This window comes from Pinus tabuliformis, chromosome 1_2 (genome assembly GCF_031772625.1).
Source record: "Pinus tabuliformis cultivar Carrire ecotype Pingquan chromosome 1_2, CPIR1, whole genome shotgun sequence".
NCBI lineage: Eukaryota > Viridiplantae > Streptophyta > Pinopsida > Pinales > Pinaceae > Pinus > Pinus tabuliformis.
In genome coordinates, this window is record NC_142298.1 from 629,335,387 (window position 1) to 629,354,871 (window position 19,485).

A 19,485-nucleotide genomic window follows, 5' to 3' on the forward strand; every position below is an offset into this window, starting at 1 on the left:
TCTCCGAAGCTACCTCTTGAAGCTAACACTGGTGTTTGTGAGTTAGTTGTTGAAAGAATTGAGAAGGAGATTCAGTATTTGAATGAGCAGATCCAGTCATATGATTTCCGAGACCCTAAAAAGTTCTTGGAAACTCTTCCTCCTTCGAAACAAGAAATAATAGAGTTGCCTACAGATGTTTGCATTGGCAGTGTGCAACTGGAAATATGTATTGCAGAGTTGGGGCAGCAAACGGAGTCTGGCTTTCGCGATCCTATTGCGATGTACATGGAAATGTTTTTCAGTTTGACTGACAAATCAAACTGTCTTTTACATGATCAGGCTCATTACGTGCATGAAGGGCTGCCAGCAATTACATCTGTGTCCTGGTGGAAACATTCTCAAGCGGCATCATTCTCAGGTTTACTTGAATGGTTGATCTGGCATTTCAGTATTACCTGATCTATTATTTTTGCAGCAAAGTAGGGTAAATTTTGTAAATAAATAAGCAGCCAAAAGGCAGCATTTTGTTCCAGTTTCATTACAGTTTAGTTAGAAGTTTGCCGAGTCAGTTTTTCAATCATTTCAGTCAGTTTCTAGTGAATAAATTAATCGTGTCATTTCTTCGCAATAATGACTCCATTGCCCAATGGATGGAGGCACTGTCTGCTCTCCCAAAGCTCTACGGTTCTTGGCACCTCCAAAAAGCGGCAGCTGCCATCCCCATTGGAGCCAATGTTAGACTCCGTCTTGTCAGCCCGCTGTAGTCAAATTCTCCAAAGTTCATTCCTTGTTATGCGCAGTCACTGATGTTATTGTGGTCCAGAAAAGAGTCATTTTAATTCTTGAGGAAGGTTCAGTAAGTTTTTCAGGGATGTCATCATCAATAATGTGAGATTGATTCTTCTTCAAAACCCTGTTTTGAAGAAGAAATCATTAAAAGTGTTTTTTTTTTTAGAATATGTAATTTGTCAACATGTTTCAAATTCTTTAGCTCTTCAAACGCTAGCAGTCAATTCGCACCGCTTGAGTTCAAGTCTTCAGCAGGACAGCTCCTCTATTCTATATTCAGTCAAATGGAATCGAATAATATTGGATGAGACACATTTTATCAAGGAAGTTGTAGCTGTTGTATTGGAGATCCAGGAGTTTGTATTGCAGCCATATCATGCCCATTATTACAGTCCTTGCATTTGCTCTTCTGTTAGTAATGAAACGCTTTGAGAAATTGCAGTTGCTTGTACAGTTTTCCGTTTTCTGGATGCAGCCATAGAAAATTCACATGCAATTATTGTTGATGGAATGTCGCTTGGGCTTGTTTTTTTGGACAACAACCTTAAACAAATGTTTTTAACATCAGCTCTTCAGTGATTTGTTGTCGGGTTTCTCCAAAACAGAAAGCACTCGTGACAGAACTTGTACGCCATGATGGCCATAAAATTTGTTTAGCTATTGGTGATGGTTCAAATGATGTTGGTATGATTCAGAAAGCAAAGATTGAAATGGAGAGTTGAAAGGCCGAAGCCGTGATTGCATACCACCGTGTACAGCGTTGGAGGTGTGCGCTACGCGTTGGAGGTGGGCACTACGCATTGGGCCTCACCGGCCAGTGTTAAAATACACAGGAGCTACGCACTGAGGTGTGCGCTACGCGTTGGGTTTGGGCGCTACGCACTCAGTCACAGCACCAAAAAAAATTTTTGTTCATGCGCCCAGTCTCGTATCAAATCGACTTCTTCAATTTGCAAAGAGCTAAAAGGGATAATCTTACAACAGATATCCAGTGAAGATGGGGACGGAGTATGCAATCCTCGCATATCTATGGAGTGATCTCGAGGAAGATGATAGAATCATTGTCAAAGTCACTAACCAGACTCCCTACAATACCACTATTCACTGGCATGGAGTCAGGCAGCGACTCACATGTGGGTCTGATGGGCCTGCATACATCACTCAATGACCAATTCAAGAAGGATAGACATTTACATACGAGTTCACGCTGGTGCAGTAGAAGGGAACAATGCTCTGGCATGCCCACATCTCATGGCTAAGGGCAACAGTTCATGGACCTATTGTGATCTATCCCAAGACTGGCATTCCTTATCCATTTCAATTCCCGTATGAGGAACATGTTATTGTCCTTGGAGAGTATTGGTTGATGGATACTCAAGAACTTGAAAGAGAGGTTGTGGAAAGTGGTGGAGGTCCTCCTTCTGCAAATGCTTATGTTATAAATGGTCATCCAGGTCCTCTTTATAACTGCTCAGAGCATGATATGTACACCATACGTGCAATTCCTGGAAAGCCATATCTTCTGAGAATCATCAATGCAGCCTTTAACATGGAACATTTTTTCACCACAGCCAATCACAAGATGACAGTAGTTGAAGTGGATGGAGAGTATACTAAACCCTTTGTTACAGAGCACTTGATGATCATACCAGGCCAGACGACCAATGTATTGGTAACTGCAGACCAGCAATTAGGAAGTTATTACATGGGAATGGGGCCTTACATGTCTGCTCATAACATAGATTTTCAAAAATCTCCTGCACTTGCTCTGTTACAACGTCCAGGGCAGTATACACCTGTTATAATTTTTGGTTTTTTGGATGGTGCATCAAACGGAATTCTGTTCTTCTTGATCAGAGGGCGTAATTTTTGTTCAAAACTATTTTTTATTAAAAATGTTTTTTCAAAAGGCAAACGTAAAGTAAAAAGTCAAAGTCAAAGCTAAATTTGAAATGTAGATACTTGCCACAGCAGAGAACAAGATTCGATTGCCTATGTTTATCTTCAGTAATGGGATTGACACCTATAAATGCCACCTCTTCATCAGTTATCAACAAATTCGAGTAGAAGAAGGAGCGCTATTCTATCTTCAGAAGAGTTGATTGTTTTTTTTTTAGTTTTATTTATTAATAATGATAAAACAAATCCCTTGTCTTGGGGTCAATTTGTTTTCCCCTAGCAGAGTTTATTTAATGTATTGAAAAAACTATTTGTAAAGGGAGAGAGGGAGAATTCTGAAAGCTGGTGTAGGAGAAAAACAGAGCTTTTATTGTACAGTTGTTGACAGAGATTAATTGAAGAGTACAGCTCTGATTTATAAGATTCCTGTGGCTTGAAATTTAGCATATGTTTTTTCTACTGTTTCATATGTAATCTCGTAATGTTTTCATTTCATTCATAATCATCTCACTGGATGCTTTTGCAGTAAGATAGGCAGAATCCAATTTATTTGCTCTGCCTTGAAGGAGCGTCAGTATTTGTGTATTTTCTTCTGTCTAAAGGGATTCATTGTTAAATGCCCCTTTCAGCTTTCTTAAGCAGTCTTTACATTCCATTTGATTTCAAATTAATTGTTAAACTTCACTCCTACCTTGCCTTATGAAGTAATCTGTGCCTTTGATTAAATCTCTGCTCTTGCTGTCTTTACCCCACACAGCCCAGAAAACCCAATCATTTATTAAAAACCCTTTTCTTATCTATTTACTAGCCTAAAATCAGTATTCCTTATCGGTCATCTCAGCCCCTTTGAAGACTTGTCTGCCGAGATAGACCTGGGGAGAACCCTCTCCTGTCCTCGTAGGGCTAGCTACGAGGCTGAGCTTGGTTTGATGTTGCCTTGAACCTCGCCTTCTTCAGCCTGAGGCAGATTTGAGCGCTAACATCTTCTATAAATCTAGATCCTAAGAAAGTGGGTCTAGATAGATAATACAACTCACACATAAGAAAACAAATACTTTTAGATTGACATCTTCCGACTTGCGAACACAACTTGTAAATCACATGGCACACATGACATACATGGAAGCATTAATTCCAAGAGTGGGAATTTAAAATATGAGAAGAGAGTGATTACACACAACACAAATCACACACTATTTTGAAAAATGAGCTGAAATATTGATCATAAAATATCATCAAAGGAATTACACATTTTGTACCTCCTAAGCAACACATTATTAAAATGTTTGAACCACCATGTGCCTAGAGTGATGAAAGCCCAAGAAGTACCAACCTTTCGTCAAACTCCGATTCCAAAGTTGAAGATGAATCTACAAGGTATCTTGGTGATCATGAAAATTTCTGACATCACACTTCCTTGAAAACCGCTCAGAATTTCTAGTGGAAAGTTTCAATGCTCTCTATCACATGTGTGTACGAGGCTAAAAGTCCAAAAAATGCTAAATTTTTCGTCACCTTTGATAGATAAATAAGATGCCAAATTATTGGAGTATTGTGTGAAGGATTCTAATATCAACTAACACTTAAAGCATGGAGGTTGTTTCTCACATATAGAGCACAATTAAGGCATTATTTCCATTTCCAGATGTTCCGCCTTTTAGAAAAGAGAAGACAAATAGATCTATAAGCTAAGATACACAAGGAGGGAAAGAAACTGAAAATCTTGTTCAATATTTCATAAGATGAAAAAAAAAATTCTTCATGCCATTAATTTTTATTAACTACTCTTTAAGCAATACTCTTTTATTGGTGGAAAGAGATTCATTCAGTGTTTTATCTAATTTCATATTATTATAGGGGTTTAAATATGGTTATGGTCAACCTGATCTTTATGTAAAAATAATATATTAAGATGTGGACGGAGTCCATGGATCTATAGGGTAAATTTTAGTGGCTTTGGCCTTGTATTGGCATGCACATCTTTTATATATTATAAAAAGTTTTTCTTTCCATTAAACACTAATGACTTGGATACTTAAATGCTAATAACTTAAATGAATAACATTAAAGTATTGATTAATGTATAATATAGTCTAACAGTTTGATGCTTTTTATTTTACTCGATATTTTTCCTTGATCATTTTTTTTAACTTTTGACACATTGAACATTCTCTTGTGTTTAAGATTATTAAACATTCAAAATATAGACGTTGACTTTATTCAATGGAGTTGTGACACATCGTGGTCGTTGTCATTCAGAGAATATGACAAGGCTAAAACATTGAAAGGTTCAACCTTCTCTTTATGAAAAACACACGATTGTCATAGACAAAGTGAAATTAACATGGATTACTGTGATAGACTTCTTAAAGTTACAAGCTGTTTTTCAATGGATTTGGGAAGTGTAACAACACCAGGTTAAGTTTCCATATAATAAATGGGCATTGTAAAAACAAAAATAAGACTACTTGGTCATGTGACATGTGCTCCAAGTTAAATGAAGGGAAAAACATTATATTTAGATCTAATTGCAATTAATTAATTAATTATTCTCGATGGAAATTGGCATTAACATCGGCAAGAGGGAAAAGGTAATAAATGACAATTAATTCAAGGAATAAAGGAAAATAAGTGAAAAGGAAGATGAAGAGACAAGAATATGCATGCAAGGGAAATTGAAGAAAAATGAAAAGAAAAGAAAAGAAAAGGGGAGAGACTTCATTCTAGCAAGGATTCACTTTTGGAAAAAGACCAAGAGTGAAGCTACAACACTTGGACACAAACAAGGAAAGCAAGGAGCGAAAGAGGAATTCATGTCGCAGCCAAGAAGAAGTTTGGAAAATAGTAAGCAAGGGAAAGAATTAAGAAAAGAAAAAGCAACCAACAAGATGGTTTTGTAGATAACAGGTTGCATGTTTGATTATCTTGCTCGGATGTGAGTGCATAGTTTATGCATTGGTTTATTGGTCATGTTTTATGTCATTGGCATGGGATTATCCTATATTAACAATGATGCACAAACTTTCCTTTTCCATTTCTTAGATAGCCATGGTATTGTGGGTTTTCATTTTGGTTGAGATTTTGATTGCTAGTGGATTTAGATCTGGTTGAGGTGGTCTCAGGAAAATCCCAAGGGTAGAGGATGAAGATGGTTTTCTCCGAGAAGCTATTGACAGGTGGGTGAAGATAGTAAAATTGAGATGAAGATGGTTTTCTCCGAGAAGCTATTGACAGGTGGGTGAAGATAGTAAAATTGATTTGGGTATTGTGAAGAATTCCTTAGGAATCCAAGCTTGTATTGGTTTTGGTGATTTATTGACCAGTGTATGTGAATCACTATGGCTTGAGGGTGGAGGTGGTTTAACCTCTAGATTCCCTATTTGGTTATGTTTGATTTATCCCATGTGATCCCACATTCATGGTTGGAATATGGCATGAGGTTGATTGGGTTGGAAGAAAGGATTTGTTCAGCCCCAATCTATGGTCAAGTGGTACGTGGAAGTCCTTGACATGGTTGATACTATGCATATGTTATTATGTGTTATTTTCTATTGAGATCAATGAGCACATGTTCTGGTTCAATGTGCAATTTTATGACTGGTTTTTCATGAGGTATTTTTGGTTTAAGGATGGTTACAAGCATGGCATATCTCTTATTATATAATGTTCTCTTGTTATTGATCCTTTATATTGTTTGACAAGTTATTGAATAACTATATGAATGCATGAGATAATAAGTGTTTGTTGCAGCTAGCTTAAGAGGGCAGTAGGCCTTCTTGATGAACCTCTAATGAAACTAATGAGACAATGAATAGATATGCATTCTTGATCCATAGGTACCATGTTTACAATGTGTCTGTATAAATTATTAATATATGTTTGCAAGCTTGAATAAGACTAGAGCCTAGAAATAGGATGAGAAGACTTAGGAACCTTGTTGGGAAAGTTCTAGGTAGTTTTTGGCAGTTGGTCTATAGCCTATGCCTAAAAATCCAGAATAGTGTCCCTGGCCACATGCACAAAATTGGGAAAGTTTAGCTGCAACAACACTAAATATGGGTTGTGTGTGCGACTGGAGGCCTATGACTGGATGCAATGGTCTTCATGCATACAGATGGGATATAAAGGAATTTTGAAGAATGGTTCTAGTTCAGAGACTATGATCACTTGAAAAGATAGGCTGATGCTAGTATGATCATGTGTCTTTAGGTGTTGCAGAAGGTTTGGACAAGTGGATCCCATATCCATAACTGGATCTTGGATTTTGTGTCATGCATAGTAACTCTCAACTCATGTTTACCCTGGCTAGTAAGTGAAAGTGGGTAAATGTGGGGTGGCGTGTTACAAAGTGGTATCATAGTAGGTTCACAACACTAAACTAGGGGTAAAAGCAGATTTTTATGCATATAGATCTTCATATTTCTATATGTTTATCATACAAGCATGGTAGTTATTTTATTGTATTGATATATTCTTGATATTATTATTATGCATCATGCTAATATCGATTGACCTATGCAGATGCAATAGCCACACCAATAGTAAGTAGAGGTAATGCTTTTGATTATGTCTTATTTTGTCTAACAGTGATATGTTGCAAGAAATAGAAGGCCAAGAGTCGAAGAAAAAAATGGTGGATTACAGTTCATATGACTCTCCATACAAACCAGAAGAGAAATTAGGAGGGTGGGAGAACTTAGTTGAGCAACAAGGAAGCATAATCTAACACAATTACCAATCAAACAAGAACTGTATTGCGTTCTCACTTTTTAGAGGTAGCAAATAATCATCTGATTTTGAAAAGTGTTGATTCAGAATACATTTTTTTTTTTTCGAACATATTTTTGACATTTTAAATTTTCTTATGTATCAAGTATAAACAATTTTTTTTTAAATGTTAGTGATTTTCATGCTGATTTCAAAAAGTGTTGATGCAACATCAACCCCTTTTTTTGGGAGGCTTCCTTTTAACACTTTAAATTTTCTAATGTGTCGAGTGTGGATAATTATTTTTTAAATTGAACAATTTTTGAAGTAGTCGTCTTCTTCTTCTTTCCTAAGATATTTATTTTTAAGTGTTTTTTAGGTTTGTGTTTTTTTATTTTTCTTTTCAATTTTTTTTGCAATGAAATCTTTGTTCTTTTGCATACTTTAAAACAAAAGGGTCAATATTTTAAAGTTAGGATTTTCTATATATTTATGTATTGTTAATTAATATTTCAATGTACATCAAATAATTGTCACTAAAAAAGAAAAAATTAAACATTTGGCAAATAAATACACATATTGAGACTTTTTTTGCTAAAAATGATATGTCGAATAAATGATTTTTATGGTAAAAATTTAACATTTTTTTTAAATAGCATTTTTTATGAATTTATATCAAAAAAATAATATTCACATTTAAAAAATAAAAATGATTCACATAAAAATTAAAGTGAAAAATAAGATAATAAAAATACTAAACATATAACAACAATAATTGAACACTTGTACTTCTCATAAATTCTCAAAATCAAAACATTACAAGTATAACAAAGGAAAAATTCTCAAAATTGAACTTGACTTGTGAAAATGACTTAAATTCAAACAACAATATCATGTAATCCATGCTCATCATCTTCTAGAGTTTCATTATTGTCTTCTTCCATAGTATTTTGTGTTTCAATTTGGTCATTTTCCTCTTCTGATGGATCTTTGATGTCTGCAAATATCCAAAAGTATCCATTTCCAATCATTCCATCTAACGCTGGTTTAAGTTTCTTTTCATTTTTTGCCACATGTGATTCATTAAAATCCCCTTTTCTCAAACCAACTTCTTGCATTGCATATAGAAGAAATCAAATAATATTAATTCTTTGATGAATAAAACTTCATTATAGTGATTTTTTTTTCAATGGCTATGCAATTTCTTCCTTTTTGTAGGCAACATGCTAGTTTTGTACCTAATCATAAAGTAAAAAAGAAATAATTAAGTAAATTAGTATAAACACATAAAAAATAAAAAATAAAATATTGAAATTCAATTTTATATAATAAAACTTACCTTAACCTGATAATAAATCCAAAACCCAATCTCCTTCATTTGATCATAAATATATAAGATAGTTAATCAATGCATGTGGTTTTCGATAAATATTAACTATCTCTCATTTTTCATCTTTATCTTGATAAGTAATTTTTATTACACCAAAATCATGAACTAGTACTTGCCTATGACTCTTTCCATCCACTAAATTTAGAAGAATAGGCTTATAACTATCATCTTTTGTCCAAGATTCAACATGAATGATCTCACAATCACTTATAATTGGTTGATCTCCGCAACCAATAATATTTGACTTTTTCTTCTAACATGAAATAGTAAAAGTTCAGTTAACTTGTACATTTTCTTTTTAACATTAATAGAAAATACAAATTCAATGTCTTACCATGTAAGCTGCATCCTTAAGCTTTCATTTCCCTTGAAGCTTGATAATAGGATTGCAAATTGTGTGTCCAAATGAAATTTCACAAATATCCAAAGTGGTGATGTTGTGACCTCTTTAAATCCCATAACCACTTTATTAAAAGCTTGATAACTATAAGACTCACTATCATATCCAATGTTTGGGAAATTGTAACCATGAAGAATGTTTGCACTAACTAGGGAATATTCCTATTTAGGTATGAGATTTGCAATGTCTTCACAATGACCTTATATTATTTGATATTGGACAGTGTTAACCGCATTCCAAATGTAATGATTAAGACAAGGATCAAGTTCAACATTCTTAAGGCACTGCTTTCTCAGCCTTTCCAACTTACTTTTTTCAATGAAGTTTTTGAAACTATCTAGCATTTCATTTGCATTCGTCTTTGACATATTTAATTAAATAAACAAATATATGTATAAGTAATAAAATAAAAATAGTTTACATATGAATAAAATGAATGTATAAATCAACATACCTTTTTGAATGCAAGATAAAAATATTTTAGTGTTTCTGTAGAACTTGAAGCTGGGTAGTCACGTACAACATCATCTCAGTTCTCTTCATTCAACATTTTAATAATATGTTCTTGTATTTTCATATAAACCTCATGATTTAATAAATAAAGAAAAAATTGTTAATATAGTGATATGTATAACAAATACAAGCAACAACAATATGTTATATTTAAAAGAAAATTATAATCCAAAAATAAGTAAAAATAATTCAACAAACTTACTATTGAAATTCCTTGCATATTTCGTCCAATGATAATTCACATGACTTCACACAAGAAAACATTGATTTGACAAGTTTTTCAACCTTCACTCGCATTTCTCTCCAAGGTGTGATAGTCATATCATCTGGAATATTCTTGATTTCAGGACTTGCCTTACTGCTGGTACATATTAAGGGTTTAAAATTTTTAAGCTTCTAATTTTTTATGCCAATATCCTCACACATGCTGAAAATCTCATTAATCAATTCCCATATCTCCTGAGCTCTAAATGATAACTAAAAAATGTTATCCATACCTCTAAATACATCTGAATTTACTTCTCTACATTTTTGCATTTTCTTTTCCTCAATTTGATAACCTATTTCCATACAACATTCCTTCCGAAAGCTTAGAGAAACATTTGTCATATTTTCATCACATTTTTCTTCAAATTAACTATGAATAAATCTAACCCTTTTGATGAAATTCATAGACATCCTATACTCATTATGTGTATTATAATACCATACCAATAAGTTTGCTTCTGTATATGTTAAACCAACATAATTGATACTTTTCATTGTTTCAAAACATGATTTATTGGGATATTTCCCCATCGATTGTCTTCTAGCCTCTACAGAATGGTGTAGAAAATATTGTAGATTCACAAGCTCATGCAACTTACTAAAGCAGAGGACAAGAATCTACTTCTACTTTCAACCAGCATAAGCCAATAAATCGATGAAAACAATATGAAGAAGAAGAAGATAAATCAATGACACATAAAACAAGATGTATCTGGGGAAAGCCACTGCTCGAAACCTTGATATATGTATTGCATATATCAGAAATATGAGTGAAGATATGAAGCTTTTTCTCACTATAAAAATTCCGCACAAGTATGCTCAACTCTCTCAGCTCACTAGGAAGCTCTTGGCCAACACTTAGCTAATTCTGTAGCTCTCCAAGCCCCTAATCTCTTGTGTAATTCCTAGAATGAATAACCCATATTTAAATGGAATGCATGCTTCCAAAGCTGCGCAATCCAAACATAGGTCCTTCTCTAATTGCATGCATGATATTTACAACTTAGTAAATCATGCAACTAATAGTACACTGTCCCTGCACTCTAGTCTCAACCAGGTGTTTCTCAGAATTGACATGCATGAGTTTCTCATGAGGGAATCTGTAGTCAACTAGAGTGACACTTGTGGATGCACTAGTGCAACAATTGACTATTGACTTTCTATTAGTTCCAAAAATAGTTTGGAACTAATTTAACTGAACATAACTCAGTAAACTGAGTTATCTAATTACAACTCACAGTTAAACTCATCTTGGACACCTAATGTTAGGTCCCTATAGTACTAGTGTATTCCCTTATTATTATTGTCATTGTAACCCCTTATTGTTATTCTTGTGCCCATATTTTCCCCATATTGTTATTATTGTGCCCCATAGAAGTCCACTATTGTTATTGTTGTGCCCTTACATTATTATTGTTATGTTGGCTCTAATTATATTGTGACCACTTAAACTCCTATATATAGAAATGAGGTCTTGTTATTTGTATCATCCAAGAATTGTTCATTTCTGTAATGTAAAGGCGGTTTCCCCCTCGAAGAGGCTGATTTTGAAGGCATTGATCTATCTTTTATTCTATTTTGTGAGCTAGTTGCATAACAATTGGTATCAGAGCTTTGGATTCTAGGATTTCGCTGCTTTAAACAGGTCATCGTGGAATATTTGCTATAATTTTTTTTCTACGATGTTTCACACGCTCAAATTAAAACCCATTTGAGCTGAAATATTTATGAACCTTGGGTACTAATTTCAGCTCCTGTATCGCTATATTTGCAGAGATATGATCCAAGGAAGTTAGGGTTTTTGCAGGATCCTAAATTATATCACAAACAGGTGACCTCGGGAAAATTGTCATATCATTCTCTCTAAGCATGAGATTCAAATTTAGTAAAAAGGTACAGAAATAAGATGGACTTTAGTTTTTGTTGTATCATTTTTAGGTCCGAAGGTTGAAACAATGACACGTGACACTTCATACAAGTTCACTCTACTGAACTAGTCTATAATCAGGCCATCGTGAGATATTTGGAATAAATATTTCTTGGAGAATCCAATATTGATTAGATTTGTGGGGTTGGAAATATGACTAAGCAGTCTACCACATTGTGAAATTCTAGACCTTGTAGATCCTAAATTACATAGATACAACAAATTCAATATAGAGCTCCTACAAAGTGAAAAAAAGTGTGTAGTATTTTTAAAATTTTGCATAAGTTTGGTTTGAAAAATTAGTTTGAAGGAATTCAAAGGACATAGTGAAGCATAATTATCATTAATTGATGCCCTGAATAAAGAAAATGGAAACACCTAGTAAGCAACCTAAAAGCTCTACCATGAATCATGAAGAAGAGTAAGAAATGGAACATGATATATCAAAATTACAAGACCAAATGAAACAATTTTCACTCTCACAAAAAGTAACAGAAGCTAAGATGGTTGGTTTAAAGAAAGGCATGGAGGCTAAGATGGATCGTATAGAAGAAAAACTTAAAGGAAACATGGAAGATTTAAAGATAGATTTGACAAAGTTGTTACAAGAAATTATTACTGATGGCGAAAGGGTAGTAAAGGAAACTCATGATGAGAACAAAATAAATGTTAATCATGATTTCATAGACTCTAATGTTGGATTTAAGACCCACCATGTTCCAAAGATTGATATGAGGAAGTTTCATGGCAAGGATCTCGTAAAATGGATATTCCAGATGGAGCAATATTTCGATCTCCATAATGTGCAAAACACACAAAAGGTATGCATTGCAACTTTATATTTGGAACCCAATAAATTTGTATGGTATCGATGGCTATTCTCTCGTAAACAGATTGTCACTTCAACAATTTTTACGGAATAAATGATAGCACATTATGAGGATACAAAAAGCAACACTTTTCTTAGCCAATTGATAACTCTCAAACGGAAGGGTTCAATTGTGGAGCACATTGAGGACTTCCAAAAATTGAATATAAAGGTAAAATATATTCCAGAGGAGCATAATATTGATGCGTTCAAGGGACATTAAATGATAATATCTAACATGAGGTTCACCTTTGGGAACCTGATTCATTAGAGAAACATTCAGGTTGGCAAGAAAAATTGAAAGAAAAATTATGGCAACAAGAAAGCCTACCACTCACAACTATAATGATGGAAGTGTTTTTGCCCCTAGACTTCCAAAACCTACAAGTTTGACACCACAACAATTGGAAGAAAAAAGAGCAAAAGGGCTTTGTTACAATTGTGATAGCAAATACATTAAAGGTCATAAGTGTGCCGAGAAGAAATTATTTTACATAGATTGTGAAGAGGAGGAAGAAAATGAGAAAGAAACATCAAAAGAAGAGGATATACATTGGGAAGAAACCCTAGAGAAAGAAGAAATGAATTCGACCATATCTTGTAATGCATTGGATGGAATTACCACTCCTCAAACTCTCAATATAGAAGGACATATCAAGAAGAAAAAGGTAATAGTGTTGTTTGATTCAGCAGGTACCCATAATTTTATTCATTGTAAGATAGCCAAGGAATTGAATTGCTTCCTATATCAAGCACTAGAGTTTCAAGTGATGGTTTCAAATGGAGGAACCATAAATTGCTCTGGAAAGTACCATAATATCAAGCTATCCATGGGAGAATATGTATTGAATAGTCCAATGATTTCCATTCCAATGGGTGGTGCTGATGTTGTATGAGGAGTCCAATGGCTACAATCTTTGGGTACGATAGCTTTTAATTTTCAAGAACTTTTCTTGAATTTTTTTTCGGAAGGAAAGGAAGTTGAATTAAGGGGTATCACAGGGAAACCAAGAAAGGTAATCATCTCTAACGACATGACAAATCTTCTAAATAAAGAAAAATGAGTTGTAATTTCACAATTATGTTTGCTAGAGGTTCCCACATTGAAATAATCTATTTCTCCAGATCTCCAAAAAATTTTGGACAATCATTCCAAGGTATTTGAGACTCCCAAAGGCCTCCCACCTATTCGTGATCATGATCATGCTATTCATTTGATTCAGGAAGTGTTCCTCCAAACATTAGGCCTTACAGATATCCCTATGCACAGAAGAGTGAAATTCAACGTATGGTTGCAGAAGTGCTAGAGGCTAGTATAGTTCAACGTTGTCAAAGTTCTTTCCCTGCTCCAGTAGTATTGGTGCTCAAGAAGGATCGATCATGGCGCATGTGTACGGATTATAGGTAGTTCAACAAGCTCACTATTAAAGATAAATTTCCCATTCCTGTCATTGATGAATTATTGGATGAATTGCATGGATCAATTTACTTCACCAAGTTGGATCTTCTTTCAGGATATCATCAAATCAGAATGAAGATTGAAGACATTTCCAAAACAACAATTAGAATTCATGAGGGTCATTATGAATTTTTGGTCATGCCTTTTGGCCTTACTAATGCACCTTCTACATTTGAAGGTTTGATGAATTCCATTTTCAAACCCTTCCTTAGAAAATTTGTGTTAGTATTTCTTGATGATATACTAATCTACAACAACTCTTGGAAGGATCATGTTCAACATGTTGATAGGGTGCTCAAACTATTGGAGGAGAAACAATTATATGAAAAAACCTCCAAATGTTTCTTTGGAGTACAAGAGGTGGAATATTTGGGTCATATTGTATCTCATGAATGTGCTAAGGTAGACTCTAGAAAAATTAAAGCCATTAAGGAATGGAAAATTGCCACATCCATAAAGCATTTGCAAGGATTTCTTGGGTCGACAGGGTATTATCACAAGTTTGTTAAAAACTATGGGAGAATAGCAGCACCTATAACAACATTATTGATGAAAGATGCATTTTCTTGAACTCCAGAAGCAATGAATGCCTTTGAACATCTTAAAGAGGCAATGTGCCAAGCACCGTTTTAGCTATGCTAGACTTCACAAAAACCTTTATTGTGGAAAGTGATGCCTCAAGAAATGGAACTGATGTTGTTTTAATGCTAGAAGAAAGACCCATTTCTTTTAAAAATCATCCAATCAAAGGAAATTATTTACACAAAGCTATTTATGAGAAGGAAATGTTGGCAATACTACATGCACTTAAGAAATGATGACCTTACCTAATGGGAAGACACTTCAAGGTAAAAACAGATCATGATAGTCTTAAATACGTTTTAGAACAAAGATTATCTTCAGAAGAGAAGGAAAAATGGGTCACAAAGATGTTGGGTTATGATTTTGAAATCATCTACAAAAAAGGGAACCAAAATTTTGTTGCAGATGCACTCTCAAGAAAGGATGAGGATAAGGAAGAATTTCTTTGCGCCATTTCAATTATCCAACCAGATTGGATAAACGAAGCAAGGGATGCATGGGAGAATGATGAAGAAGTGTGGGCACTCATTCAAAAGTTACAACAAGATCCCAGTACATCTGATACATTTAGTTGGAAAAATGATTCATTAAGGTACAAAGATCACTTATACCTTTGTAAGAATTCCCAACACAAACAAAAGATTCTTATGGAATTGCACACTTCTCCCCTAGGAGGGCACTCAGGATTTTTAAAATCTTACCATAGGGTTAAGAAGGAATTTTTTTGGGATGGCCTTAAATCTAATATTCAAAAGTTTGTGGCGGAATGTTTGGTTTGCCAACAAAATAATGTTGAAACAATTAATACCCTAGGTCTATTACAACCTTTACCCATTCCAAGTCAACATTGGGAGGAGGTTTCAATGGATTTTATCACAGGTTTACCCAAGTCTGAAGGAAAGAGTGTCATCATGGTGGTAGTTGATATACTTACCAAGTATGCACACTTTTTTGCATTATCTCATCCCTTTAAAGCCAATATAGTTGCTACTAAATTTATGGAAAAAATTGAAAAGCTACATAGAAACCCAAGGATTATTGTAAGCAATGAATATCCCATTTTCACTAGAAATTTTTGGACATAATTATTTTCTTGTCTGAGTACTCAGTTAGATCATAGCTCATTTTATCATCCTCAATCTAATGGGAAAACTGAGATAGTGAACAAATGTTTGGAAGGATATCTTCGTTGCTTTGTATTTGATAAACATACACAATGGGTTAAATGGCTTCCCCTGACGGAATGGTGGTATAACACTTCCTTCCATACTATAGCAAAAATGACCCCATTTATGGAACTTTATGGATATCATCCACTGTCCATCACATCGTATTTAAGAGAAAATTCTAAGCTTCAAGTAGTGGAAGATCACATCGAGCATCAAAAACAAGTTCTCCAACTCTTAAAGGATAACCTCACTTTGGCGCAGAATAGAATGAAACAACTAGGAGATCAACATCACAACGAGAGAATTTTTGTTGTAGGTGATCGGTATTTCTATTGCTACAACCATACAAACAAATTTCCCTCAAGCAAGCTAAGAACGATAATAAATTATCACCAAAGTATTATGGTTCGTACAAGGTGTTGCAAAAGATTGGTATTATGACATACAAATTGGAGCTTCCTACAGCTTCTTGAGTGCACCTAGTTTGCCATGTTTCATTCTTGAAGAAGGTTATAGGTGCCAACCTCCCAGTTCAAACAATATTTTCAGAACTTGACGAGGAAGTAAAAATCATATTGGAACCTGAAGCAGTCATAGAAATAAGAACTCGAAAGCTACGAAAGCGATCAATTTCAAAGTATCTCATCAAGTGGAAGAACTTACCCACTAAAGATTCCACATGGAAGGATGAGAATTATATACAGAAGCATCCAAAACTACTCAAGCATTGACAACAACACTTTTCTAAAGGATAGGGGCATGTTAGGTCCCTATAATACTAGTGTAATCAATTATTATTATTTTCATTGTAGCCCCTTATTGTTATTATTGTGTGCATGTGGTCCCCATATTGTTATTATTGTGCCCCATAGAAGCCCACTATTGTTATTGTTGTGCCCTTACATTATTATTGTTATGTAGGTTGTGATTATATTGCAACTGCTTAGAATCCTATATATAGAAAGGAGGTCTTGTCATTTGTATCATCCAAGAATTGTTCATTTGTGTAATGTAAAGGAGGTTGCCCCCTTAAAGAGGCTGATTTTGAAGTCCTTGACCTATCTTTTCTTCTATTTTGTGCGCTGGTTGCATAACACCTAAAAATTAGGGAGAAAATATACATGACTTCAAAAAGAATTCCAACTCGAAATTCCTAAGCTAATTAAGTTAATTAAACATAATTAACTATTTACAAGTTTATATGAGAATAGAATTCGGTTTTAATTCTCAATTTAATTCAAAGACAAATTAAACTGGAATTTCTTCTTTCCATTTCTCAACACTCCCTCTCAACAAGAAATGGATTATCAGCTACCCTGATCCTGTCTCTGTGAAACTCAAATTTACATCTTGACAATGCCTTTGTCAAAATGTCAGCATCTTTCTCCTCCGTGGGAATGTACTATAACAACATAATCTGCCTCAATACGATGATATTGGATATCAATATGATTGGACATATCATGAAAAACTGGGTTTTCAGAGAGTTTGATACAACTCTGGTTATCGCAGTAAATCACAGTTGGATCCATCTGCTGACTAAACAAACCAACCAGGTTCCTCATCTAGATGGCCTCACATTTTGCCTGAATCGCAGCCATGTACTCTACCTCTACTGAATTGAGTGCAATTGATCTCTGTTTCCTACTGTACTAAGAAATTGTCGTTGACCTAATACTAAAGATCCCTCCTGATGTGCTCTTTCTATCAGATGGACTCCCCACCCAATCTGCATTGGCGAAGCCTTGAAGCTTCTCTCCCTTTGTCAATCTATACCATAATCCACACCGAGAAGTGCCCCTGAGGTATCTCAACACATGCTTTGCCTCCTTCCAATACAACTTGGTGGGTCTAACCATCACTTGACTAAGCTGGTTAACTGCATAATACATATCCGGTCGTGTGTTCACCAAGTACATGAGTGAACCCACAAGCTGCCTGTAAACAATATCTTACACTACTTCCCCTCAAGTAGCATTCTCCTTCCTCCATTTACCTGCTAGAGGAGTCTCCATGGGTTTGTTTCTCTCCATGCAAAATCTCAAGAATATCTTGTTGGCATACTTGCCCTGAGACACAAACAACTCCCCATCTCCTTTCCATACCTCCATTGCAAGAAGCTAATGCATGGGCCCCATGTCCTTCATCTCAAACTCTCTTGCAAGGTCCTCCTTACAAGACTTGATCAACTTATCATCACCTCTCAGTATGAGATCTATAACATAAAGTAAAATGATCAAAAGTTTACCTTCCACCACTATGTGGTACAGGTTCACATCTGCTTCACTCTTCGTGAAGCCCAACCTGGTAAAGTAGCTATCTATCCTGGTGTACCAAGCACATGGTGCTTGCTTCAACCCATACAATGCTCTCTTGTGCTAGCACACATATGACTCATGGTCAAAGGTCTCAAAACCTTCAGGTTGCTCTATGTACACCTCTTCCTCAATCATGTCATTAAGGAAGGTTGTCCTCACATCCATTTGATATATCTTCCGACCCATCTATGTTGATAGTTCCAATATAGATTTGATTGACGAGTACCTTGCAACAGGAGCAAAGGTCTCATCATAGTCAATCCCCTCTACCTGTGAAAAACCATGGACCACAAATCTGGCCTTATGCTTCTCCACACTACCATCTTCGGCTTGATTTTCCTTGTAAAGTTAGTGGGAGCTCACCACTGACTTGTCTTCTGGTCTGGGGACCACATCCCAAACACTGTTACAAACTACGGAGTCATGCTCCTCCACCATGGCATCAACCCAAACCGGTTGCTACATTGCTTCCTTAAATGAAGATGGCTCTGCCACAACACATACACCCATAAGATACATGTATCCAATGCACTTCTTAGGTGACCTCGTCTTCCTGTGATGAGAAGTGGGTGCTCCCACATTCTCCCGTGCATCATCCAACAATTTGTGAGCCTCTCTGGTGCACTTTCTCCCCTCTTTGGAAGACTCTGCATGAGCGGATGTGTCCAATCCCAGATCCTCTACATGTGTCTACTCCACATCAATCTGAGGCTCCTCAACCTTAGGAGATAAAATCTCCTCATTCGCATGTAGCTCAAGCTCCCTCTCAAGGGAAACTCACATGGCCTTCTCCTCATCGAATCTGAAATCCCTGTGAACCAATGTCATCTTGCTAGTCAGCAAGTACACCTGATAGTTGTGAGGTGTATCAGTGTACCCCACAAATATCCCCAACTCTGTTGTCGGCTCAAGCTTCTTCTGTGCATATTTGGTCACATGGAAATATACCAATGACCCAAAAATACTGAAGTGACCAACATCTGGCCTCTTACTAGAATAAGCCTCCTCTGTTGTCTTCATCTCAAGTATCCGATGTGAGCTACGATTCTGAACATAAACCGCTGTGTTGCATGCCTCAGTCCACAAGTGTAGTGGTAGGCCCTAATCATGCAACATCTCCCTCGCTACCCCTAATATGCTTCTGTTCTTCCTCTCGGCCACCCGATTCTCTTGAGGGTTACGAGGTGTCGTCAACTCCCATTTAATCCCTTCCGC

General features: G+C 35.5%; 1 pseudogene; it reads left to right on the forward strand.

The window, feature by feature from the left end:
- Positions 1-1,999: 1,999 nt before the first annotated feature.
- LOC149207204 (laccase-6 pseudogene) lies at positions 2,000-2,873 on the forward strand (annotated as a pseudogene).
- Positions 2,874-19,485: the final 16,612 nt, after the last annotated feature.